We start from the raw sequence: 27,535 nt of genomic DNA, 5'->3' as shown, positions 1-27,535 counted from the left end.
ACAGGCAGAAAGACTGATAGACAGACAGAATGACATACAGAAGTGGTCATGATTCCCTGATTAAATTAGAGTACTTAATTTGAAAAATATTTGATTGCTATTTTAACTGTCGATTAACCGGCAAAATACCCAAAGTGGTGCATTCCACGGATGAGAATCCATGAAACACAGTAGACCGCTTCCTAAGGCTGCACTATGCATTAAAACCATTTAAAAATCATACTTTAGCATAGTGCTATTGTGAATTCACTAATGCTGCAATTCCATAAAATTAAAGATACATATATGTGTGTGTGTGTGTGTGTGTGTATATATATATATATATATATATATATATATATATATATATATATATATACATACAGGGGCGCCACTAGCAATTTTGGGCCCTATGAAAGAACATGAGGTGGGGCCCCCTACCACACCCATTCAGACTTATACTTCTTTGTTGAACTCGAGGACATCTCTGCTTTGACAGTTTACCATTTGATCTCAGCAGTGACATGCAGTGAATGGGAGGTGTGTGTGTGTGTGTGTTGTGGGGGGGCGGGTAATTTGACCGGAGATGCAGAAATAAGTCGTAATTTTGTTCTATTTGTAACTCTTTCATAGATACATTTATAATTTCTATTATATTACTGCTAGTACTGTTATTACTATAAAAAGCAGATCTCTGGGGACCCCCAAAGTGCGTGGGCCCTTAGAATCATCCTAACTTTCCCCCCTTAGCGGCGCCCCTATATATATATATATATATGCGCTCAAATTATTTACATGCGTGTAGGCCACGTGTGTCTCAGAGTGGCTCCGTTCACAGTAAATGCTGCTCCGCACAAACAGTTATCATTTATATGTGTGGAGCACATTTCAATCTCCATTTACTTTTACTCTACTGTACTTTTTCTATTTGTATTTTTGTAAACTTGAGGTTTTTCTTAATTTTGTTGGACAATTTGTTGGACAGTCGTACAATGCATTTCACCACATGTCGTACTATGTATGTATATGTATGTGACAAATAAAATTTGAATTTGAATTTCTGCATGCTGTGAGCCTGAGCTGCTTATGACATTCATCTTGGAACAGATGAATCAGGGATGATCAGATTTCTAAATTAAATCATTTATAAACCTACACAAACACAGGACTACATTATCTTTCCAAATATTTTGTTCATAGACAATTCATCACAATTACAAAAGTTAAAACCCTCGCACTGAGTTTGCATGTTTTGATGTCCACATGTTCTTGTTCAAGAAGTGACAGCGGCTGTAGCAATTCTATTGTAAAGAAATGGCCAGATGTTAAAGATCAAGTGGACATTTGAATTAAATGTTGTTTAGCCAATATTAAATAAGGATTGGATAATACTTAGGCCCAGTTTCACAGACAGGGTTTAGACTAATCCAGGATCAGGCCATAGTTCAATTAGGACATTTTAATAATTTTATAAATGTGCTTTTGAAAAAAATAAAACATTACTGGTGTGCATTTTGAGACAAAACAAATGCACTGATATATTTTAAGATAAGTTTCTTTCAGTTGAAACAGCTCAGACTTACATTTTAGTCTAGGACTACACTTAAGCCTTGTCTGTGAAACTGGGGGATAGTGTACTTAAGTTATGATTATATCGTTTTATATTACATTATGTATTTTAAAAAATATTGTTCAATAAAACCATATAACTTGCTTTTGATACTTTATTTGAAACAATTATTTTTGCCTCATTGCTATTATATATGTATTTTTGTTCCCTTAGATACATTTTTATTACCACAAAAAAAAAAAAAAAGGATATTTGACGTTTCCATGCGGGTATGACATCGTTGACAGGACAAGCTATGCATGGAACATGCAAGTGTACACCAGCAAGCCTCCAGATGGACAGCCAGAGAGAAATCAGGGAATGCGTGTGGTCCTTGATTTGACCACTGGGCTCCAGGGACTCACAGTTACGTGTGATAATTTCTTCACTTCTTATGCCCTTTGCCAGGAGCTCCCGAAAAGGAGATTGACCATGGTTGGCAAAGTTCGCAAAAACAAACCTGAACTCCCACCTGCTCTTCTGGCAACGAGAGACAGAGCTGTGTTTTCCTCTCTTTTTGCATTCACTGAGGCACACAGTTTTGTGTCATACTGCCCCAAAAGGCATAAAAATGTGCTGCTCATGAGCACATGTCACAAGGATGCCAAAATCAGTGACAGGGAGGACAAGAGGCCAGACATCATCTTGGACTGCAATCGCTGCAAAGGCGGAGTTGACAACCTTGACAAGGTATTTACTAATTTTATGATCTGATGCATTATTTTGCAAATGTTCAAAGTTGGTGATAGAGTGAGTTATCTCTTTTGCCAGTAGATATACTAATTTGTGTGTGTTTGAAATATTGCAGCTGATTGCAAGCTACAACTGCAAGCGCAAGACAAATCGTTGGTCAGTGGTTGTCTTCTCTACAATCCTTGATGTTTCAGCAATAAATGCCTTTGTGGTGTGGTGTGGAGAGATGTCAAACCATCAAGGAGGCTCTTTCTAGAGGAGCTGGGGAATGCACCACCCTCTGCAACAATCCTAAAGAGACAACAGGATTCTTCCGACGCTCCAAGGCCTTCCTCTGAACCTCCACCATCAAACAGAAAGAGGTGTCAGGCTTGTCCACGGGCCAAGGATTCAAAAAACTGACAAGTAGTGCACAAACTGCAAAAGAGCCATTTGTGCTGCTCACACAGTGCTCTTGTGCCAGATGTGCGTGGACTTTCAGAATGTGATCTACACTCTACACTCCTGTTCATTTCTGTATATTGCTGTTGGTTTTATTTACATACTTAATTTCTTCTACATTCTACATTTAATTATTTATTCATTTTTACAGTTGGTTCATTAAAAGCAATAATATGTAACTACAATCTTACTCGACGTCTTGTCCTTTAGGTGTGTTTTATGTGGCATGTTTCTGTCAAATTTCAGTTATATTTGAAACAACAAACAGACATTTGGAAGAGCATCAAACTACAAAAATTCTACTATTTGAAAGATGTTTTTAAAATGTCTTTTCCAATGTTTATAAATACATAAATTCACAAAATGCACCACAAAAGTTGTGATACGAGCAGTTGGCCACATCCAGTAAAATGAATGGCTCTCTATGGCCCTCTGCTGGTCAAAACTATTTATTTCTTAAACTAATCCTTTTAGTTGGCAACTAAAACTTTTACACCAAACACCTAGATCAATATCCAGAAGTAACTTGAATTAAATTTAGATCATAATTTTTGTGATTTATTCATAAAAATGTGATATTTCACATGAAAGCAAATGATGTAGTTGAGGAATTTTGTGGTAAATAAGTACAAAAGTACTTAATATCTTCCAAAACATAACATTAATGTATAGATGAGGAAATAAAAGATATTTATATGATTAAACTTTTTTTTTTTTTACAATTACACTATCAATTTAATTTAATATTGAACCTAAAGACCTTAAAGGTGCTGTATGTAAGTTTTTGACTAAAAATATCATAGCATGTTTCTTAAATATCTGCAAACATGTTAAGTTAATATACCGTACTTGTTTATCTAAAAACAATGCTACAGTCAGTTATCCACCTTTGAAAATGTGCACTCCAGACTCGGTCTGTTTTGTTCTGTGTAACCTGCCCACTGCCAGTTTACCCAATTGTATTTCAGCATGCCGGGTTGCCAGTTGGCAGAAAACACAGCAGCCCCCCACTTTACGTCACAGTTTACGAACATGACACTCTTGAGCTGGGCCTTTTTGGACAATTTCAGTGTCCAATTTATGAACAAATAACTCTTATTAAGAGCTGTATGCTATTTCCAGTCAGTCTAAATCAAGTTTGGTTATACTGATACTTGTTACTATCTCATCTAAATAGAGTGATATGTGCTCGCGTGGTAAATTAAACTGACAAATACAACACAGTTAGCATAACATATGCACATAAAAGTACAGCAGAAGCACTTAATCTACTACCAGCAAAATACACGATTCTGGCGATGAACTGAGACTGGTTTCTCACAGCGGGCCACCTGACGATTTCTTCCTCGGAGAATACCATTCTTCCTGAATGTTTTGTCGTGAATGTGTGTGTCTTCAGTAAACTCGATAGACCCGTTTTCTTCCAAAAAAAAAAAAAAAAAATCAGAAATGCGACATTTTACAAACCGTTTGGTTCGCGGCTGGCGGTTGAGAAAGGCTTGACGTCACGGTTCAAAATCCAAAAGTGCGCCAAAGTCTGAGAGTCGCCATTGCCATGGAAATGGGCAGCAAGCAACACAAGGCTAAATGCCTGTGTGCATAATATAATTATTAATGTTATTATGTTCATGTGTATAATTATAATTGATTATTTTGTTTCAGGAGGTAGGGGGTTTGCATGGGGTTTCAGAGGGGGGCGGGGTGGTTTGAGTTCAGGGCTCTCAAAAGCTGTTGAGCAGTCTGGCGGAGCGGGCTCTGATGCTCCGGTACCGTCTTCCTGATGGTAGGAGCTGGAAGAGACTGTGGTAGGGGTGGGTGGAGTCCTTCAGGATGCTGTTGGTTTTGCTGGAGCATCGTGTAAGGAAAATATCCAGGAAGGAGGGGAGAGGGGCACCGATGATCTTTGCGGCTGTGTTCACTGTCCGCTGGAGGGTCTTGCGGTCAGCAGCACTGCAGTTCCCGTACCAGACAGTGATGCAGCTGGTCAGCACACTCTCAATGGTGCCTCTGTAGAATGTGGTGAGGATGGGTGGAGGGAGACTTGCTCTTTTCAGCCGGCGGAGAAAGTGTAGGCGCTGTTGTGCCTTTTTGGAGAGTGACATGGTGTTGGTGGTCCAGGTGAGATCCTCTGTGATGTGCAGAGGATCACAGAGCATCTGGTTGCATCTGGATCCTAATTACTACATTAAACAGTATTATAAATATTCCCAGTATATGAATACTGTCATGAGTCCGGGCTCTGCAGTTCTTCCTTTCACCACCAGAGGTCACCATCTCCCGTCCTCTCATTCCCCTAACTCCTCACACCTGTCAAATATCACACACACCTGTCACATATTACACTCCCAGCTGTTCCCCATTGTCATGGACTATTTATACACCACACTCCTGCTGCTCTGTCTGGGTGAATTAGTTGTATTAATGGTATGGTTTAAATGTTGTCGATATTTGTGTGTTGCCGTTTTATGTATCCCGTTCCTGAGTCTGTTTTGTTTTGCCTTGTTGGCCTTTTTGTTTGTTAAAATCGATCCTTACCTTCACTTGGACCCAGTAATACCACTTAATGATTCACTTCTACCCTTTTGAAAAGAAGTGTTAATTACATTTAAATGTATACTTGTGTACTAAAACTTTATTTTAAAGTGTCCTTGTTACACGTTACATGCACTTAATATTATAATAACAATAAATTATGCATAATTACATGCAAGTAACCCTAAGCCAAACCCTAACCATATAGTAAGTACATATAGTTAATTAATATTACTCAGTAATTAAATGTATACTGTAATTACACTGTAACAAGGACACCTTAAAATAAAATGTAACCGAATAATCCTAATAACTGTATTTGGGGATAATATAATAAGATTGAAAAAAGAAAGTACATTTTTCTTAATACACTTAAGTAACACACTTATTTTTAAGTAACGCACATCTTTTGTCATGCTTTTAAAAAAGTACACTTGTTTTGATGTGATGACTATCATAAAGAATTAAATGCGGAATATTGCATAAACATTTACGTTAAACTTTTTTATTATTATTCCAAATATTTCCAATATATGAATACATTTAATAATACCACTTAATGATGTTGAAATGATCTGTTATGGAGTAAATGCATTGCATGTTACCAGTACAAATTTAGTTTTGTATTCAAGACATGGATGAAAGCACAGACTAATAATGTTTTCCTCAGAAGCCTGACTATAAATACACACAATGCCATTCTTTTGTATCACGAGACTGTTTGTTCTATTGAAACAGTGGCTATCCATTAACTCCTCTTCACAGTATTAGCTAAAAGGCTGTGTGTTTCTCAGCAATCTTTATGTTGGCTGTTTTAAAATTCCCTTTCAGAGCGTTCCTGGAAAACCGTGTGAGTTTATAGTGAATTCTTTTATTGCAAAGTTTCTCTGCATCGCCTGCAGCCTTCGTCACTCATTCTTTCAAACACAAAAGGAATGGAGATCCTTTGAAGTTTTGATTTCCAGAAAGTTGTTTATTTGTGAAGTTTCAGACCAAAATACCCAACAGATAATTTATTATAACAGCTGGAAAATGTAATTTTTGGGGTGTGTCTGAAAAAGAGCTGATTTGGAGTGTATGGCTTTAAAAGCTGCATATTCCCACTCCGTCTCCAGAAGAGGGCGTCGCATATATATCTCTCAGCATTGCATATCTACAGCAATAAGCAGCCAGTAGAAGTAACATAACTGAGACGGAAAGAACTGGTGTTCAGTCGTACATATGGGAAGCCTAATGTACTGAAAGTGGGACGAAACAGCGCGATGTTACAGAGCTCGTACTGCACTGACCTGTCATTGGCCCAGATCAATGGACCGAGCCACGCAACCGCGCTACTGAATGAATCTCGCGCTACGATGGCGCGAACTAATCTCACAAGCGCTGCTCTGTTCAGTTAAAACAATACTTGATGTACACACACAAATATGGTTAAAATGTTAAGCACTATAATGACCAGTGTTGGGAGTAACGTATTACAAAAGTAATGCATTACAGTAACTGATTACTTTTTTCTTGTAACGCAGTAATGTAAGGCATTACTAATCAATAATATTTTACTCGGTACAAGTTCAGTAACGCTTGCGTTAAAACACACTGTTAGCCCAAAATTTAATTGTTCAAAGAAAAAAAACAGCAAGACCGCGAGACATTAACGAATCAAAAATGCCGCAAATAAGTTCTGTTTCCTGTTCGTGGTCAGTCAATAGCTGCGTGTGGTGTCCAAGTTTGTAAATAAAGACTAAACAACGCTTTTGAAATATTTGTTTAGCGATTTATTTCATTCATCTCCCTCTCGCTGGTGGAACTTTTGTGTGACGTAGTCCAGTGAAGGCGTGGTTTGGGCGGGTTTTACAAGAGTGCCGCGAGGCTATTTCGGCCTCTGTGCTCGAACTCCGAGGCTATTAGCCTCACCCGGCTCGCACTGGCCAGTGGAAAAGCGGCAAATGGGTGAAGATGGCAGGAGACTGTAAAGTTGCGAGATGCCTAGATAGTCCACAGTCATTTTGCTACACCTCTATTGGATGTAAAATGCTCTGCAGTACATTTAGTCATTTTAGATTGTTAAATTCTACTTCTGTAGATATGTTGGTGAAAGTAACTCAAAAGTAATACAGGAGTCATGTAACGCATTACAATTCTGAGACAGTAATATTGTAAGGTAAGGAATTATTTTTAAATAACAGTAACAAGTAATATATAACGTATTACAGTTTGGAAGTAACTTACACAACACTGATAATGACATGACATTCACAAAGGAGTCTGGAGTGATAAACGTATTTAGGTCAATTTTGAGGCACATTACCTTGAAAAATGAAAGTAATCCATAGCATTTTAGCATTTTCCGAGATCTCCTACTGAACCTTTAATTTAAAACAATTTGCATGTTTGCATACAATTTTTTAATTTGAGTGTTGATTATTATCGTAAAATAAATAGTAATTTAATTTAAGTTTGGGCTCTGTTGTTAATTGTAATCTTATAGTAATGTAAAAGGGCTCCCTATAGTTTAGAGCAGAAGCTGAGGTAGATTTGTATCCTTAGAAACTTTTAATTATAATTGAATTTATTTAAAGAGCAATTTATTCAGTAAACCATTGTTTAAAAAGCAATCTATGTTTTTTCCCCCATGCTGTACCGCTACACCCCTAGTTCTATCATATTATAGTTCATAATTTTTCTAAAAAGATATTTTATATATTCTTTTATAAAACAGTTAGTTGCAGTTCTCTGTTCTGATTGGTCAGCATGACCGCTTCACCCAACAGTTCACGTAGCGTCACATAATATAGCGTCAAAACTGTTCCATGTATTACATATTTCAGTTATTAGATAACTAAGTAAGAAAAAAAGTTAAATAGTCATAAAACAATCATAATAATCTTACACAATCTGTATAGTATTTTAATAAAATAAGATCAATAAGATTTTTATGGCTAGAAATAAGATTGTAAGTCTTGACTAGATGAAGATTTTTTGCAGTGTTGTAATGTTTTTGTAAACATTTTTTTCCATCCATTAAATATTTCAATATTTGATCCAAGAGTTCTGTTTGTACAACTCAATACAATGTTTTTTGTCTTTTCCATTCAAATTTCCACAGTAATACATTCCAACAAATCATCAATGCCTGCTGGCATGCGCTCCACCACCTTATACTATTACCCACATAATCATAATCCACACCTTTCTCAGTATTGATCCGAGTCTCCAATATTGCTATGATGTTGAAATGATTCTTAAACTGTCTCAAATATTCTTTAATACTCTATTCAATCATATAGACTTCTGCTTTTAAAGTGGATCATTTATATGCTCTAACTGGAAAGTTATATTGAATTGCTCATCTGTATAATAACAACAGCTGTTATTAATATTGATAAATACATTATTTTCAATATCCTCGTTGGTATTTATCCAGCTCCTCCGGATCCCTAATGACTAACACTTTAGCTAGTTCTGGCATTCATTTAAAAAAATATTTTATCATTTATAGTCCATGTAGATTTATATATTTTTTCTGTCTCTGGCAATGTCAGCATTTTTCTTGGTCAATTGTTCATTCAAAGAGACATCCGTGCCTTCAATCGTCTTCACTGTTTGAACAGCTCAGTTTTATGCTTTCTGTTAGCAAAGCGAATGATTATGGTTGGTTTGTCCATTTTAATTCTCCGTGGGAGAGAATGACATGCCTCAATGTTACCCCTGTCCTACTCAATCCCCTTTGAGTGGAGGAATGCTGTCACCTGCAGTTGCTATGGATTAAGATCACAGACAACCTCCACAATTATTACAAATGACAAATTATCTGACAAATAAAATGTTATATTTGAATATAATCTGTGTCCAGGATAGTACAAATTCATGGCGCCTGGATGAATGGAGCAGTAGGCACATCATCGGGGACCTTTTGATTTCTGTCAAGCAGTAGGTGGGGACTATAAGGTATCGGGTCAGGGGTCAGCTGCTTTGACCATCTGTTTTGTATAAAACGCTGTGTAAATAAAGTTGACTTGACTTCATAATGTAGTTCATTGTTATGGTCTCAATTGTCTCTGCATAGCTCCAGGACTGAAATCATGTTAACAGATGAATCTTTAAAGTTGTTTGACTTTTTTGCTATTATAAGTATGAATAGGGTTGACTGTACAAACAGGTTTTTTCAAATTTTTGGCCATATGCAGGTGCCTTTGTAAGTAGGTTAGAATAATAAATGGACAAGCAGGTCTCTTCTCTGATTATATAATAGATCATCAACTATCTCATCAACGGTGCAATACAATGTCACTGCATAACATCTGATCTTGGGTTTTTAATATATTAGTGCTGGGCAATGATTAATCACATAAAGTTTTTGTTTATATGAATGAATGATGCATTTATATAGCGCTTTATTGTGTATTGCTGTACACCCAAAGCGCTTTACAATTATGGGGGGGGGGGGGGGGGGGGGGGGGTCTCTCCTCAACCACCACCAGTGTGCAGCATACACTTGGATGATGCGACGGCAGCCACACTACAACGGCGCCAGTGCGCTCACCACACACCAGCTACAGGTGGAGAGGAGAGAGTGATAGAGCCAATCAAGTGGATGGGGATTACTAGGAGGCCATGATTGATAAGGGCCAGTGGAGGGAATTTGGCCAGGACACCGGGGTTACACCCCTACTCTTTACGAGAAGTGCCATGGGATTTTTAGTGACCACAGAGAGTCAGGACCTCGGTTTAACGTCTCATCTGAAAGACGGTGCTTTTTACAGTATAGTGTCCCCGTCACTATACTGGGGTGTTAGGACCCACACAGACCACAGGGTGAGCACCCCCTGCTGGCCTCACTAACACCTCTTCCAACAGCAACCTAGTTTTTCACCGGAGGTCTCCCATCCAGGTACTGACCAGCTCAACCCTGCTTAGCTTCAGTGGGCAACCGGTCTTTGGCTGCAGGGTGATATGGCTGTGGATATTATATATAATATATGTGTGTGTACTGTGTATATTTATTATGTATGTATAAAGACAAATATGGAGTAGAGGTCTTCTCGGGTCCTAAAATCCATGCCAGACCCGAATCACCTCTTACCCGAACCCGACGTGCATAAATAATGTTTTTAAAAAGATAAACCCGACCCGAGACAGACCCGATGAAATTAGACCTGAGTCCGACCCGACCCCATTTATTTTTGAACCGACTGGACCCAAACGTAAACGGCATTGACGTGTGCACAGCCTGCAGCCCCGCATCGGTCCGGAAAAATCCCGGGGTCCTGCTGACTGATTTGGCCGCTGCTCCATTACTTTCATTCAGTTTATTTACTCATTAGTCTATTACTTTATATGTTTGCCTGCCTGATGGATAAGCAGACTTTCAATTCCTTCCGATCATAACAAACTCACACAGAAATGTGCGCATTGTCTCTGTGTTCATCCCCATGAAGGAAATGTTTTATTTAATTTTTGAATGTGTTATATAGCTGAACATGGACTAGTCTTGATGTTGCAGTGTCCTTAAATGACATATAACTGATCATAGTGATTGCTTGATTTTAGTGTTTTTTTGTTTTTGTTTTTTTATTGACTTTGTACCTTCAAATAAAAAAATAAAAAAAATTCAATTATTCTTTAAAAGGTTTTTTTTAAAAATAAACAAGAATTTTTAATAAAACATGACGTGAGCTTAATGGGAACAGGGGTGTGCTTAAAGGGTAATACACAAATGTACCCATTAAGCACAGCCAGACTTTTTGCATTTAATGATGTATATCTTAATCAAAATTATTTTGTCATTTAAAATAAAATTATATATTTTTATGTGAGAGATTAATATTTTTATTTTAACATAACTTTTTGTACCGAAACCAATATCTTGTGCACTAAAAATGTCTTAATGTAGATTTTGGTGAGCTTAATAGGTATGTTTACCCTATATATATACAAAATCCAAAATTATATATATATATTCAAAGTTCAGGGATCATGGAAATTTGCTCATTGATTGCATTGCATAAACTATTGGCTCAGTGCAGTGTATTCTTTTGTTCTCATATGAATATACTGAATAAAATATCGAACTTGTGATGTTTCAAGATAGATTTAATATCAGTCAGTGTTCAGTCAGTATCACAATATCTAAATTAAGTGAACTAGGTCAATTTTCAACAATTTCACTACTTCAAGCATTAAGTAGATGTGCGTATTTATGAAATTTAAAAAACTAGTTTAAAGTATTTAAAAAAAGAAAGAAAGAACAGACCCAACCAAATCTAAGATTTCCACAGGCATAATAATACACAAAAAATCATAAAAAGAGATTTTAAGAAAAAATGTTGATCGGTGTACTTGATTCATACCAGTTCCTAGAAATGTAACATTCACAGAAATTGTTCTATATTTAATCCACATTTCCATATATTGGAGCTATGGATATAGGTGGTGGATTAAATGTACATGACTTGTATTATTTCATGAAGCATTTGTGAATTAAATTATGAAGAATGATGGATTGGCGATGTCTTTTTTGTTCCTCTGTGTTGTTCATGCTTCTGCATGGGTTTTTTTTTTTAAATGCTTTCAGAAAGTTGAGGCGATGAAATCGACTTTAGTTAAAGGTAGTGATGATCCCACCAACATCTGCAAAAAAATGCCTATGAAAAGCTCAGGGTAAGCTTATTTTTCTGAAAATGTGTCAGAGATGAATGTAGTGGTGGGGTGGAGAGACAGAGAACTCTTGATAAATGCAGTGGCTTGCTTTCAGTATTGTCAGAAACCTGACGGTGGAGAAACAGCAGTCGGATCACAGAGCAGAACAGGATGAAGTTCAACACTGCTTTGAGTGCTGCTGGAGTCATATTTCTCTACATAGCAGGTAAGACCACACAAAAAGCCTCCAACATGACAAAATCAGATGTAAATTCAATCATATCTGTTTCAATTGTTTAAGCCATTTAATTCCTTATGCTTGTCATGACTGTAAAAACCTTCGGATTTAAAGACTAAATGCTTGAAATTGGTTTTGTAGATAAACACACATTCTGCATTTGTATGAATGTCTGTACAAATGCATAATTTATGCATTTCAATCGATGATTTATATTCATGTAAATTCCAGGATGTCAAGAATCAGGATGCAGTTGAGTGACTTGAAGAAGCTGAAAGATACTTTTTAATCACTACATATTAAATATGTATAATACATATTAAATAGATATTTTGATCACTACATTGATCCAATTGTTTAGTTAAAAGTTAGTTATATATTTGATTACTTTTCTCATTCCATGAGATTTGATGGCTTTCCACTTTCCAAAATGTGGAAAATAGTGATAATTATAAAGAATGAATAATAAATACTTTTTATATTCTGTAACAAAAATACTGTCATACTTGTAATATACTGTAAAATACTTAAGCAAACTACCCAAACATTGTTTGAAAATGCACACAAAGACAAGACAATAATTTTTTTATTCAGTAAGTTTATGGCCATAAAACTCAGAAATAACTAGGGTTGCCAACCATCCCATATATTGGGCTTGATTTATGTGTCCAGTACGTGACCTCCCTTGTCCCGTGTTTTTGACTGATAACCACTTACTGATCACCATCCAGTCACAGCCACCCTCACACAGTATACGTTAACTAAATCAGAAATCGTGAACATAACTGTTTGAGGAAGGCTGTGAAATCCTCTGCCGTCTCGTTGCTCCCACCTCACAGCAAGCGGCGCTCATGCTAATGCCAATTCCGTTTTGACTTCAGTAAATCCGTTTTGGCGAATACAAATAACGTGAATATTTTTCACGAGACCAACATCCAGCCGTGCAAGAAAACATGCAATCAATCTGAGACGTGATCAATAAGGGAAGTCATCTTTCACTGTTGTAAAATAGAGAAAAAAACATTTTACATTTAAGTAGCTTATTCTTGAAACACAAATTAAATCCCAACCCAAATTAAATCTATAAGTTGTCTTAAATTGAGAAGTTCATTGTGTGTTATAAATAATCATAAGTTATAACCACAAATACGTAAGTACTATAATGTATTATAATTGTTGTTATGATTATTAATGAGATTTTATAACACATTATAAGGTTTTTATAATGCATTATGCATTCATTATAATGCCTTAAGAATACCCGTATAATGTATTATAATTGTTGTTATGATTATTAATGAGATTTTATAACACATTAAAAGGTTTTTATAATGCATTATGCATTCATTATAATGCCTTAAGAATACCCTTATAATGTATTATAAATACGGGCTTCATAGAAAGTGTTTTTTGTCTTGTTTTCATGACATTTTGAACCAACACTGATGTAACAGGTGAAATTGTATTGTGTAGTGATAGTGGGTTAAACAAACCAGTTTATCAGCTCTGTCTGGACCATTGTCTACTGACTTTTCTTTGTCTCTGTCTTTGTCTGTCCACACAGGTTCCCTCTGTCAGTTAGATGGTAAGTTCTCAAAATGACTGTAAAACTCACAGAATGTATGGCTGCGTTCCACTCCACTTTTAGACACGCACTCGTGAACGTCCCTAAGCACTTCCCCCCGGGGGAATCCCCGCTGCCATTTTGAAGTGCGTTCCACTTCGTGATGTGGACGAGGGAAATTTATATGGACAGACCCTCAACCCCTCAATTTTGACAGAGGGAGCAAGTCTGCTTCATATGCATGCTTTAGGCCGCTCCGTAGACCACAATGCAACATGATTGTGATATCATCACATATTGTGTTGAATTTATCCCCGCCCAAAACAACTCTATAATATATAAATTATTATTATTTTTTACATTTATAGCAGCCCAAGCATACCTGTATACATATAGAGTGCTGCACCAAACTAATTCGTAAGGGGGAAAACAATAAACCAACTTCACAGCAGATTCTAGGGATCAAGGGCTTAGGACGTTCCAATTCAGCCCATTCCAAGGGTTCTGCCATTGTAGTAGCTACTACATTGATTATCTCTTCAGCGCGCAGCGCGAGCAGCACAAACAACAATGCAGAATATTAATAACTATGACTGTCATATACATAACATTATAATGAGAACACTATTATAATAATATTATAAACACTGTGAATTTTTAGAATTTAGTTGCCATGTTTCTGCACATTGTTGCGTGAAGAACGTGAAGGAGATCATTCAGAGCCGTGCAGACACATTTATGTGCATTCGGGGCGTTTTGTGCAGATAACCTATAAGTCTGTACATATTAACATTATGTATAAATAACGAAGCGTATTCTATATGAGATAATTGATGAGTTGAATCCCATTGATTAAAAACCTGCTGTTATGTGCTTCATTCTACTGGTTATCTTCAGCGCGCGCAGCTCAAAACAGAAATGCATAACATTAATATCATATAGGCCTATTGTGGCGGGGTGAGGAATCACACGACAACAGAGAATGGCAGGGAAGTCCCCGAAGGGTGGATTTATTAATAAAAGTGAAGAAACCACGTGCCGGGGTGCTCATTCGTGGTAGTGCTGGTAGTGCTGATAGTGCTGGTAGTCCTGGTGCTCCCAGAGCGGCGTGTCCGTGCGGGGCGGTGCTGATCGGTCACGAGCTTTCTGTGGGAGAAGATCAGAACAGACGTTAACATCCAGTCTTCTGGAGTGATCACTCACTTGTGTTCGGGTTGGCGGCGGCTTATATGGCCGCCGCTTGATTTGCCAGCAGCCGTGACCGATCAGCCCGGGATGAGGACTTTCAGGTGTTCCTCGTGGGTTACCAGGGCGACGCTGATGAGGCTTCGGGACACGTGTCACACTATATATTGTTATAATGAGAGCACTATTGTAAAAAAATAAATAAATAAAAATTGTGAATTCTTAGGGTTTCGCTGACGTTTAATGGTAACTATCTTTTAATCAAAATATAGAACATTATTTTTGTATCTGCAAGGTGTCCGATGTACATTTTCCCTGTGTGTTAATGTCTTTAATGACTGTTGGATGTTTGACTCGACTCTTGGTAATGTATTTTTGCCCCGCCCCCAAACATATGATTCAACTATCAGTCGACTATCAGCAAGATTATAAAATTCCGATTCGACTTTGTAAATCCTTAGTCAGGGACACCCCTAAAAAGACCACAAAAGAAGATATTATTTAAAAAATGCTTGCACTTGTCCATTTAATGAATTGTAACCTTCTTCAATCTTTTTACAAAAAGGATTCAGATGTGATAAAATTATCCCATGCAACTCGCTCTGTATTCCAAGTGTTCTTCAGACATATGGTAGGGTTTGCCGAGAAACCAAACGAAAATGTATTCTTTTATTAAGCCAAAATCTGCAGTTCATGCTGGTGTGCAGAGGAAAAGCACACAAGCAAGTCATTATGAAACAAAAAGACAAATAAAATCATGACACAAAACAATTCTTTATTTGAATATATCCGTTCTGAGACGGTCAGGATTACACAGCCAGAAAGTGTGCAGAGCGCTACCTCTATAATCACTAAAAGCTGTCATTCACTTCAGTTCGTCACAATCTCACGACGTTCCGTTAATCAATGAAGCTGTCTGCACTACACAATAAATCTCTTATTCACATCACATCTAGACTTTTTTATAATGAGAGGATTTGCGAACTTGCGGAACCCAACACTTGACAAAAACTTTCCATTTTGAGTGGTGAGTGAACATTTGACACTCTCCATAATACAAATACACACTGGAGAGTTTGCCAAATATGTTTTGCCAATATCAGATGGGGCCCCTGATTCCCCGGGGCCCTAAGCAGCCGCTTACCTCACTTATCGGTAAAGTCCGCCCCTGACTGTGAGGCATTTTAAGAAGGAAGTCTTGCTTTCTCTCATCAGTATGTGGTCAAGCCCCCCTCAGCAACAGGATTGTTGGAGGGGAGGATGCGACGGCAGGGGCTTGGCCGTGGCAGGTCAGCATTCATTACATCGACTTTGGCCACTTCTGTGGTGGGACTCTCATCACTAAAGACTGGGTTTTATCTGCAGCTCACTGCTTCCTGGAGTATGTCGAAAGCTTAAATAAAGCTTAAGATACATTTGTAGATTGATAATAGTGAGACTAAAGCAGATTTTCTCTATTTACAGGATCAATGCATCTTACGTTGTGATGTACTTTGGTCGTCTGAGCCAATCCGGCTCAAACCCTTATGAGACATACAGGACAGCGAGTCAAATCATCAATCATCCTAACTTTAGCATTGCTACTATTGACAACGACATAGCACTGATCCAGCTCTCCTCTTCTGTGCCTTTCTCTGATTACATTAAGCCGGTCTGTCTGTCTGCTGCTAATAGTACATTTACTGCAGGTACTGAGAGCTGGGTCACTGGATGGGGCAGACTACAACCTGGAGGTGAGTGAACATTTGAGACCGGTCTCAAGACCATTCTTGAAGGTCTTGGTCTTGTTTCTGTCTTGACCACATTTTTACTCAGTCTTGTCTTGGTCCCAGACTAAAAGGACTTGGGATTTTTGTCAAGACTATGGGGATATCACTAAATTGCCAGTACATTGTCTGATTTATTTAGAAGAAACATCATTGTGACTGTATATAAAACTTCCTGCTTCAAATGCCATCAATAACTAGTTAAAGGGATAGACCACCCAAAAATTAAAATTATGTCATTAATTACTTACGTAAGACCTTCATTCATCTTCCGAACACAAATTAAGATATTTTTGATGAATTGTGAGAGCTCTCTGATCCTGCATAGACAGAAAGGATCCTAACATGATCAAGGTCCAGAAACGTAGAAAACGTATTTATGCTCCATATAGTGTCTTATTATTCTAATTTTATTTATTATACATAACTTTTTTTTTCAGGCAGTAAATGTTCCATATGAATTTGACCAATGCTGGTCTTGGTCTTGTCTTGTCTTGGTCTCAACCACTCAAAGTCTTGGTCTTGATTTGGTTTTGGATTAGGTGGTCTTCACTACAACACTACTGTAAACCTTAACAATATACATAGAAATGTTTTTTAGCCATAAAAAATAAAGCCATAAACTTTGTTCTCTGATCTGTGTCACAGGCAGCAAGCTTCCTGACATACTGCAGGAGGTGATGATACCAGTTGTGAAGAACAGTGACTGTTTTAATGCTTATAGAGGGATCAACATAAGCATCACAAGCAATATGATTTGTGCTGGATTGTTAAATGAGGGAGGAAAAGGTGCATGTCAGGTAAGACATCAGTCATTTATTTGAACCCTTTTTAATCCGAAGCAATTTGAAAAACACTACTCGCCAGTTTTGGGGGGGTACCATTCCAGCTTCTCAAAAAATACAAATAAAAACCTTCTATATTAATGTTAATACATTCATATACATAAAAAAAAAAACATGAATATATATATATTAGGTGTGGCACGGTACATGTATTCGTACCGAACCGTCACGGTTCGGACATCTCGGTTCGGTGCATGAGGCCTTACGATGAATACAGGCAATTCACCCCCAATCCAGAAGGGGGCGCCCGCAGCAATGCAACACTGTTTGATAACCGCCAGCAGAAGAACAGCGAATGCTGTGGCCCGTGAGTTGCGCGCTTGACAACAAAGCCCACTAAACAGTGACCGTGTGCTGATTCTGAACGTGTCTAAGGAGTTTACTTTAAAGGCTTGTGTACTCAACTGTTTGTGAAATGGGGCTTTGTGCTCGTGTATCCTACCTCTCTCATTCGTCACAAATCCAAATATTCCATAATATTTCCATATTTGCGATGTAACATATCTGAATGCTAAACTATGATTTATCATGTAAATTATAGCCTTTGTTCTTCAGTCGCGTTCCAACGGTGACACAGAGCCGGGTCAGCTGATGTTTGGCTCACTGTATTTTATTTTGATAAAGTACCAACTGCGCTGTCAAGTTAGCAACGCTGGAACTGATTTGTGTGTTTGTTTTTTTGTGTGTGCACGGCACGCGCGCGCGCGCTCCGGTGCAATCACTTCAACTGTTTCCTTATACCAGCAGAATCAACTTTAAACACTTATTGTCTTAAAAACACTTACTGTATAAAGGTCTGCCTTTATTTGTGTACACTCACAATGAAAACAAAACAGATTTTATACATATAACGTAATAATATTCAGTATTTTCACATCTAGATGGAAAAAAAATGTAATTTGCACTACTGTCTATTCAAAATAAATGAAAAGAAACTGAGCATAGTAGATTTTGTTTTTTCCTGTTGTACCGAAATCGTATCGAAACGTGATAGATGATGAGATTTGTAAAGCCTTTGCAATTTGATGTTGAGGAACGTTGTTTTTAAAGTATTCCACAATTTTTTACGCACATTTTCACTGATTGGAGAGCCTCTGCCCACCGAGGTATGTACCGAACTGTGACATCTGTGTACCATGCCACCTCTAATATATATATATATATATATATATATATATATATATACACACACACACACAACCTGAATTTAGGAAATGTTGGGATGTTTTTTAAATTTGAATAAAATGAAAACTAAAAGACTTTCAAATCACATGAGCCAATATTTTATTCACAATAGAACATAGAGGACATAACATGTTTAAATGGAGAAATTTTATACTTTTTATCCACTATTATCATTTCAAATTTGATGCCTGCTACAGGTCTCAAAAAATGTTGGGACGGGTGCAACAAAGGGCTGAAAAAGAAAGAAATTTTGAAAAGATTCAGCTGGGAGAACATCTAGCAACTAATTTGGGGGAAGTCGTGGCCTAATGGTTAGAGAGTCGGACTCGTAATCCAAAGGTTGCGGGTTCGAGTCTCAGGCCGGCAGGGATTGTAGGTGGGGGGAGTGAATATCCAGCGCTCTCTCCACCCTCAATACCACGACTGAGGTGCCCTTGAGCAAGGCACCGAACCCCCAACTGCTCCCCGGGCGCCGCAGCATAAATGGCTGCCCACAAATTTTTTTTTTTTTTTTTTTTTTGGGAAGTCGTGGCCTAATGGTTAGAGAGTCGGACTTGTAATCCAAAGGTTGCGGGTTCGAGTCTCGGGCCGGCAGGGATTGTAGGTGGGGGGAGTGAATGTTCAGCGCTCTCTCCACCCTCAGTACCACGACTGAGGTGCCCTTGAGCAAGGCACCGAACCCCCAACTGCTCCCCGGGCGCTGCAGCATAAATGGCTGCTCACTGCTCCAGGTGTGTGTTCACGGTGTGTGTGTGTTCACTGCTGTGTGTGTGCACTATGGATGGGTTAAATGCAGAGCACGAATTCAGAGTATGGGTCACCATACTTGGCCGTATGTCACTTCACTTCACTTAATTAAGTTAATTGACATCAGGTCTGTAACATGATTAGCTATAAAAGGGATGTCTTAGAGAGGCAGAGTCTCTCAGAAGTAAAGATGGGCAGAGGCTCTCCAATCAGTGAAAATGTGCGTAAAAAATTGTGGAATACTTTAAAAACAACGTTCCTCAACATCAAATTGCAAAGGCTTTACAAATCTCATCATCTACAGTGCATAACATCATCAAAGATTCAGAGAAACTGGAGAAATCTCTGTGTGCAATGGACAAGGCCAAATGGCCGTGGTCTTCAGGCCCACAGACAACACTGCATTACTCATCGGCATGATACTGTCATTGACATTACTAAATGGGCCCAGGAATACTTCCAGAAACCACTGTCGGTAAACGCAGTATGCCGTGCCATCTGCAGATGCCAACTAAAGCTCTATCATGCAAAAAGGAAGCCATGTGTGAACATGGTCCAGAAGCCCCGTCGTGTACTGTGGGCCAAGGCTCATTTAAAATGAACTGTTTCAATGTGAAAAAGTGTTCTATGGTCAGACGAGTCCAAATTTAACATTCTTGTTGGCAATCACGGACGCCATGTCCTCCGATCTAAAGAGGAGGGAGACCTTCCAGTGTGTTATCAGCGTTCAGTTCAAAAGCCAGCATCTCTGATGGTATGGGGGTGCATAAGTGCATACGGTATGGGCAGCTTGCATGTTTTGGAAGGCACTATGAATTCTGAAAGGTATATAAAGGATTTAGAGCAACATATGCTCCCCTCCAGACGATGTTTATTTCAGGGAAGGCCTTGTGTATTTCAGCAGGACAATACCAAAACCACATACTGCAGCTATTACAACAGCATGGCTTCGTAGTAGAAGAGTCCAGGTGCTGAATTGACCTGCCTGCAGTCCAGATCTTTCACCTATAGAGAACATTTGGCACATCATTAAACGAAAAATACGTCAAAGACGACCACAAACTCTTCAGCAGCTGGAAACCTATATCAGGCAAGAATTGGATCAAATTCGAGAAGGGTCTGGCTGCAGACTTGCACTTGTACTCTCAGTACTTGCACACTCAGACACTTGCACTTCTGCGAGTGATGTCACTTGCAGTCTTTTTTATTTTGTTCTATTTATTGATTATTTTTTGTTTGAATCGCTCAACATTGTACAACATTAGCCAGGTGGTGAAGACAAGAAAAAAGAAACTAAATTACAATGTCACTTGCAATCGCCGCTTGCGACGTAACTTGCATTTGACACGAATCGTGTGCGTTGCCAATGGAGACAAGACACTCTGGTGGTTAAACGATTAAAACCAAAGACTATAGAATACCCAAGGCATGTCACTCGTATTGTTTTGAACATAGACATATAAATCTATGGTTTTGAATATGAACGCTCAATATGGTCGCTCAATCGCAGGAAGCACCGCCTTCTGAATGAAAGAGCCAATCGCTAATGTCAACGCGTCACTGCAGCTGCCGGTAGAAGTCCCGGTTGCTATAGAAACAGTCAAAGCTCTTGAGACGCTCAGGAATGTGCATGTCCAAAAATAAGCTTTTTGAGCAAAAGAAACAATATTTATGATACAGTTGTTGTCCGATTTCATTGGTGATTTCAAATATGAAATTTAATCGTAAGCTTAGTGAACAGTTTTGGAGAATTTGATGTTTCCCCATTCAAAGAGATAGGAACTGCACTTGGATGCCCGAGAAGCGTTTCAAAGATGGCCGCCGAGTGACAGGACTTGTCATAAAGAGACTTTGTTAAAACTAATTTAGTTCAATAACGAACAGGGTCCTGCAAGTCATCTGTAGGAGAAAAAGACAAGACCCGCAAATCCATGGCTACAGAACAGCAGAATATGAACGCAATACGCAAAGTTTCTAGAAAACCATAAACACTTAACATGGCTTAATATATTAAGATACATTAAGTGCAATTAAAACATAAAATTCAATGTATAGTTATTATTAAATCTACTACAAGGCAAGCAGACGGCCATGAACACAATACGCAAACTTTCACTTGTCCTCCCATACAGCAAAAAGCTTATTATTATTCTATTATTATTCAATTTAGTCCATTATGCCACAATAATAAGGGACTTAAGGGTATTGTTACGAGTCTGTCTGTCTGTCCTTCTCCCTCTCCAATCACAACACACACCCTCACCTGGCTTCACCTAATCATTGAACACACCTGCACGTCATTGGATCCTCATCACCATCCACTACAAAGGCACACACCTTACAACACCTCAACTATTTTGAAACCTGTAGCAGGCATCAAATTTGAAATTAGCTCATTTCATGCACGCTTTTGTGTGTAAAATTTCTCAGTTTAAACATTTGTTATCTATGTTCTATTGTAAATAAAATATTGGCTCATGTAATTTGAAGTTATTTTAGTTTTCATTTTATTCATTTTTTAAAAGTGTCCCAACATTTCCAGAATTCGAGTTGTTTATACATATACTGTATAAGTGTGTGTGTGTGTGTGTGTGTTTATATATGTATATATATATATATGTATATATATATATTATAGGTCAAGTTCACACTTGCTCAAGTGGAATCAAGTTGCAAAAATAAAGACTTATGAAAAGCTGACTGAAGACTTGCACTGATTACTTTTTGAGACTTGTGAACAATTGAAAAAGGTATGCCGGCCTCAGAAAAAAAAGAAAGAATTTTTTTACAGATACACGGTCAGCATACTTTTACCATTGGACTGCACTATTGCATACTTCTGTCTGTAACAGCTGTTCAGAGATATAAATGCTGAATGTTTGTCAATACAGGGAGACTCTGGAGGTCCGATGCTCAGCAGGAACGGCTCCCTGTGGATTCAGTCTGGCATTGTGAGTTTTGGTAGAGAATGTGCTGTGCCCATATATCCCACTGTGTTTGCCAGAGTCTCTCAGTACCAGGACTGGATCAAGTCTTACACGGGCAGCAACCAGTCTGGGTTTATTGCATTCAATGCAGCATCCTCCAACTTCAGAAGCGTCCCAAACCTCCTCTTATTTCCCCTTTCTCTCACGTTCTACTTTCTCCCACCATCTCTCTTCCTAAAGACAGTTTGAACAGTAATTCTCAGAATTGTTTGATGAAGAGGGCTGTTGTGCTGTAAATTATTTCATAAATATGAGAAAAGAGCAGCTATATTGTTATTTTTTGTAATTTATTCTTTATCTTTTTTAATGAGCAAATAGGTTGCTAGCTGCACACTGATTTGTATTTTTTTTTTAAATCGCATTGTGCGAAAAGTGCAGGGTGCATGTGAATAAAAAAACAAATGGACTATTTGTTTGTCTGGTTTTGATTTTACATGCACCCTAAACTTTTTGCATGATGCAGTTTTTAAAATAAAAACATTGTTTTGCTAGACTTTTTCAGCTGGCACTGGATTCAGTGTGCAACTAGCAAGTATTCCCTTGGCTCTATGCACCTGAAGTAAAAGGACTTTTTTTCTCCTGTTTGGAGAACAACTATTTTTCTTTAGTTTACATTTTTCTTTATCTTTTTAAAAATGTACTATTCTTAAAAAGTTCACTTATTGACATTATAAGATCATAAAGTTCTTCTGTCCTCCGAATCAGGATCTTTGCATACATAGAGATGGACTGATATAGATTTCTTTTAAATAAAAATACTTAATTTTGTTTATATATCTGATAACCAGCATAGTCGATATAGGCTCTGGAGCTCTGTAATGTGATCATGGATACCGGTTGATGAAGATGTAATTATATTTAATTAATCACTATGCTGTAGTTGCACTGTCTAAACAGACTTGAGGAATGTTCTCTCGCTGCCTCTGCACAATTTTTCAAACTTCTTTGATGAATACAATGTTAAGAAAGGTTGTGTTCAAAAATCTTTTGTATGGTTTTTTTATGTAATGCATCCTCGTTGAATAAATGTATTAATGCATTGAAAGATATTAGATATTTAAAAATGCTACTCTACTCTAATTATTAGCTGCACATATATATTATATTCAGGCATGTGATCAGCTAGAGACAAAAAAGAAGGAAAATCTGACCACTTCCCAAGTCACTCCAACAAGCCACGCCCCCCAGCACTTATTAAAAATATACATTTTAGCACAAATATATAGATATATCTTATATTGTAATAATACATACTGTTGTCCTGTAAAAATAAAAAGCAGCATTTAAAGGATTAGTTTACTTTATTTCTTTCTTCAGACTCGATGCTATTTATTTGCACGTACAGTGAATAACATCGCGCCATGAGCTGACTAGCTACAAAAGTAAAAGCAAAGAAGTTTATATTCAAATTCAGAAAGCAAACACCAGACCTCTTTTTTTAAGTACCTCAGATGCGTGTAACTTATAAATTGTGTTGATGATTACATTACTGCTCTAACAATAACACTTTCAGTATATTTATATATATATATATATATATATATATATATATATATATATATATATATATATATATATATAAATAAACTGAAAGTGTTGTGTGTGTGTGTGTGTATATATATATATACACACATAACACTTACCGTATTTTCCGCACTATAACGCGCACTTAAAAACCTTTAATTTTCTCAAAAAACGACAGTGCGCCTTGTAATCCGGAGCGCCTTATATATAGATCAAGGTGCTCTGTAAAAATGTTACCGTAGTCAGTAAACACCGGTACTGTGCTTGCTTACACTCAACTGTTCAATTCGGACACTTAAGAAGAAGAATTCGAGGGATTCGTGGACGGGGAATGAACTGAAAAAGTGAGCTTTACGTGTTATACGTAACTGAACAATGTTGTTTTGTTTTGGATAACAAACTGAACAATGTTTGATTTAGTGGTATCAGACTGTTTCTTTTACTACGTGTTTACTGAATTAGGGAAAAGTTCCCCTCCACGATAGCGGTACAATACGTAATATTTATATTTATTAATATTAATAATACCAATATATGTAGACTAGATACAATTGGCTAAATGGGAGGGGGAAAAATGCTGTCTAATCAGGATCTTGATATGCCACACCTGTGAGGTGGATGGATTATCTCGGCAAAGGAGAAGTGCTCACTAACACAGATTTAGACAGATTTGTGAATATTTGAGAGAAATAGGCCTTTTGTGTACATAGAAAAAGTCTTCAGCTCATGAAAAAGGGGGGCAAAAACAAAAGTGTTGCGTTTTATAATTTTGTCCAGTGTAAAATAGAAATCTTTTGTAACAATACCGTTCAAAAGTTTGCAATATGGGTCAGTATTTTTTTAAAGAAATTAATACTTTCATTAAAGGATGTGCTAAATTGATGCTCAAAATTCAGCTATGACTTACAGAAATTTATATTTTAAAGTATTCTAAAAATAGAAAACCATTATTTAAAAATTTTTTTTTCACAATTTTATAGTTTATTATAGTTTCTGTATTTGTGATCAAATAAATGCAGATGATCATAAGCGACTTTCAAAAATGTGTCCAAACTTTTGACCGGCACTATACAAGTAAAAATATACAAATTTTAAATTGAAATGTTGTATAACTAAAATGGTTAGGAATCATATTTTTTTCAAGTGCTTTTTATTGGGGGGGGGGGCTCCAACTTGAATTTTGCCTAGGGCCTCCAAATGTCTAGAACTGGCTCTGCCTGCCATTAAACTTTGTCCCAAACTAAACTGACAGGCATCCTTCAAGAAGTATCCGATCTTCAGAGCAAGAGCTGATAATTGCTCACTCCCTTACAAGCAGTGATGGCTTGGAGAAAGTTCTCAGGCTTACAAAGCTCCTCAAGGTTCCTCACTTTTTTTGATTTTGACTTAACTTGGCCAGCTCCCTCATTTTTGGAATCATGTACTAATCTTGTGATTTATCATGACCAGACTTTCTATAAAGTAATTCACTATATAGACAAATCAATTGGCCCTTCATTATTGTTTGTGTGGTTTCATCTTCTCGCATGACTTGCAAGAGAGGTCTAATATGCCTACAGAGCACTTTGCTGCCGTTGGTATAAGACAGGTCACAGCTGATCTCACTTTCTCTCCTTTTCACATAAAGAAGACAATCGGGAGAGGGAAGGAAATCAGAAATGGCTTCATCAGCAGTTGGTTGTTGCCAAGTAAAACTCTTGCCACGTCCAGTTTCCAAGACTTCCACGCAACGTCTATTTCATTTCAATGACTTCTCTCAAAATGTCTAGAGATCTTGTCTTGTGCCTTTTCACAGTAAATAGTACTGTTTTAGTTCCAAATACGTGTCAGGATTTTGCCAACTTGTTTTGATTTTATTCTTGTTGGACTTTTTTGCTTTGCTTTCTCAACCTCATCAGCTGAATTAAACATTGCGTCTCTTTCAGTCTTTCAAATGGTCTTTTCAAGAAGATTGCTGGATTTTAAGTTAGACTTCTTATCCAGCATCTCAGACTCATCATCTGACCCCTCTGCTCTCGTGTAGTTCAATTGAGTCCTTGTCACCCTGCTCGGTTTCAACATTCACAAACCTTCTATTTAGGAAAGATCACAATGGTAAAAAAAAAAAAAATGTTTTGTTTAAAATAAAATCACTCCATAGTCTATATGTTTCCCCAAAGCAATATCATTTTCAGAACTCAAAATTCCTCATTAAGGTGTGGTCACATTTATTACAGCTCAGCAAAATTTTGCAGGCTAAGATGTGGCAAAATACTATGAAAGAAATAAAAACAAAAACATCCAAAGCTATTCTGCCAGCTAAATGTTTAAAGGGGTCATGAGATGAATCAGTTACTTTGATGGACAGATCATTAACACGGGTGCTCAATGTGGTAATTAATTAATAACTAAAATGTTCAGGCAGTCTCTTTGTTGTTTTTTTCCCCCAACACATTCATAATCATTACTTTTGCCCTCCAGCAAGCTTTATGCATGGCTACATATTTTAGACTATTAGAGGCTCATTATTATGATTTATATGACTTATTAATATAAACAAACTATTGGATGATTATTTGCCTAAATGAATGACTACTAGTCGACTATACAAATCTTTAGTCAAGGGCAACGCTAGGCACCTTTGTTTTGAGACTTTCCAGATTTAAATTTTCATGCGTGCATGGCTCGTTTATGACAGTGCTCAAAGCCCCCACTTTCGATGGGGCAGGTCGGCCCGATCAGGCGATTGGACAGCTTCCTGATTCAGAGGTTCCAGCCACTCACGTGCTTCAGGGCCCGATGCAGGAGGATCGGGTTATAACTACGACTTCATTAAGTGTGGTCTCTCCGCACGTGCTTCCTGTTTTCGCAGATCCCAATGGCGATCAGAGGATGTTTCAGCACCTGCAGTTCAGCAGTTTCCAAGCATAGAACGGTTAAGCCCCCTGGCAGACTACTGGGCCACGTGGATCTCGCAGTGGGTGCTCTGTACCATTAGATGCCTCAGTGTTGAGTCAGGAGATTGTGTCACTCCTAGAGAAATGGGCTATAGAAGAAATACCTCTCTCTCTCAGACAGAGTCAGACTTCTACAGCCGGAATTTTGCTTTGCCCAAAAATAATGGGGGTTTACATCTAATTTTGGACTTGCGTCGCCTAAATATTGTGTTCAGAGTGAGCAAATACAAGATGCTGATTTTAAAATCCATTTCTGTCTCATATCAGAACCGGAGATTGGTTTGTGACTATTAGGGTTGTAACGGTATCAGATTTTCACGGTATGATAATCCTCTCAGAAAATGTCATGGTTTCGCGGTATACGGTATTAAATTACCATTATTATTATAATCATCAGCTACAATGACCCTTAAATGAATAAAAACAGATATGGTTTTTGGTTGAACATGGTTTATTGTAACAAACCTTTTTTTTTATGAAAATAAAAAAACTTTTTATGTAAGTATGAGTCTACCTTTTGGGGGGGAAAAAAAGAAAAATAAAGCAGCACATCTCCCATTTGAACAATATAAGGAATAAGTTATTTCTCTTTATATTAGACAAGAATAAACCAAACTGTTCTTCCTCTTTAACAGCATATATGGGAGAGCAAAATGTGCAGGGTCATG

The 27,535-nt window shown here is 37.6% G+C and overlaps 1 long non-coding RNA gene across 1 annotated transcript in view; it reads left to right on the top strand.

The window, feature by feature from the left end:
* Positions 1 to 27,535, top strand: part of LOC306867355 — a 1,261,287-nt gene that overhangs the window by 844,992 nt on the left and 388,760 nt on the right. The window contains exon 2 of the long non-coding RNA XR_013784011.1: positions 9,606 to 10,001. This is a non-coding gene — a long non-coding RNA (uncharacterized lncRNA). The remainder of the gene's footprint in view (positions 1 to 9,605; positions 10,002 to 27,535) is intronic.

The sequence above is a fragment of the Barbus barbus genome (genome assembly GCF_936440315.1).
Source record: "Barbus barbus genome assembly, chromosome: 4".
Lineage (NCBI taxonomy): Eukaryota > Metazoa > Chordata > Actinopteri > Cypriniformes > Cyprinidae > Barbus > Barbus barbus.
Note: the sequence above shows the minus strand (reverse complement) of the source record. Positions and strands in the feature narration are given on the sequence as shown.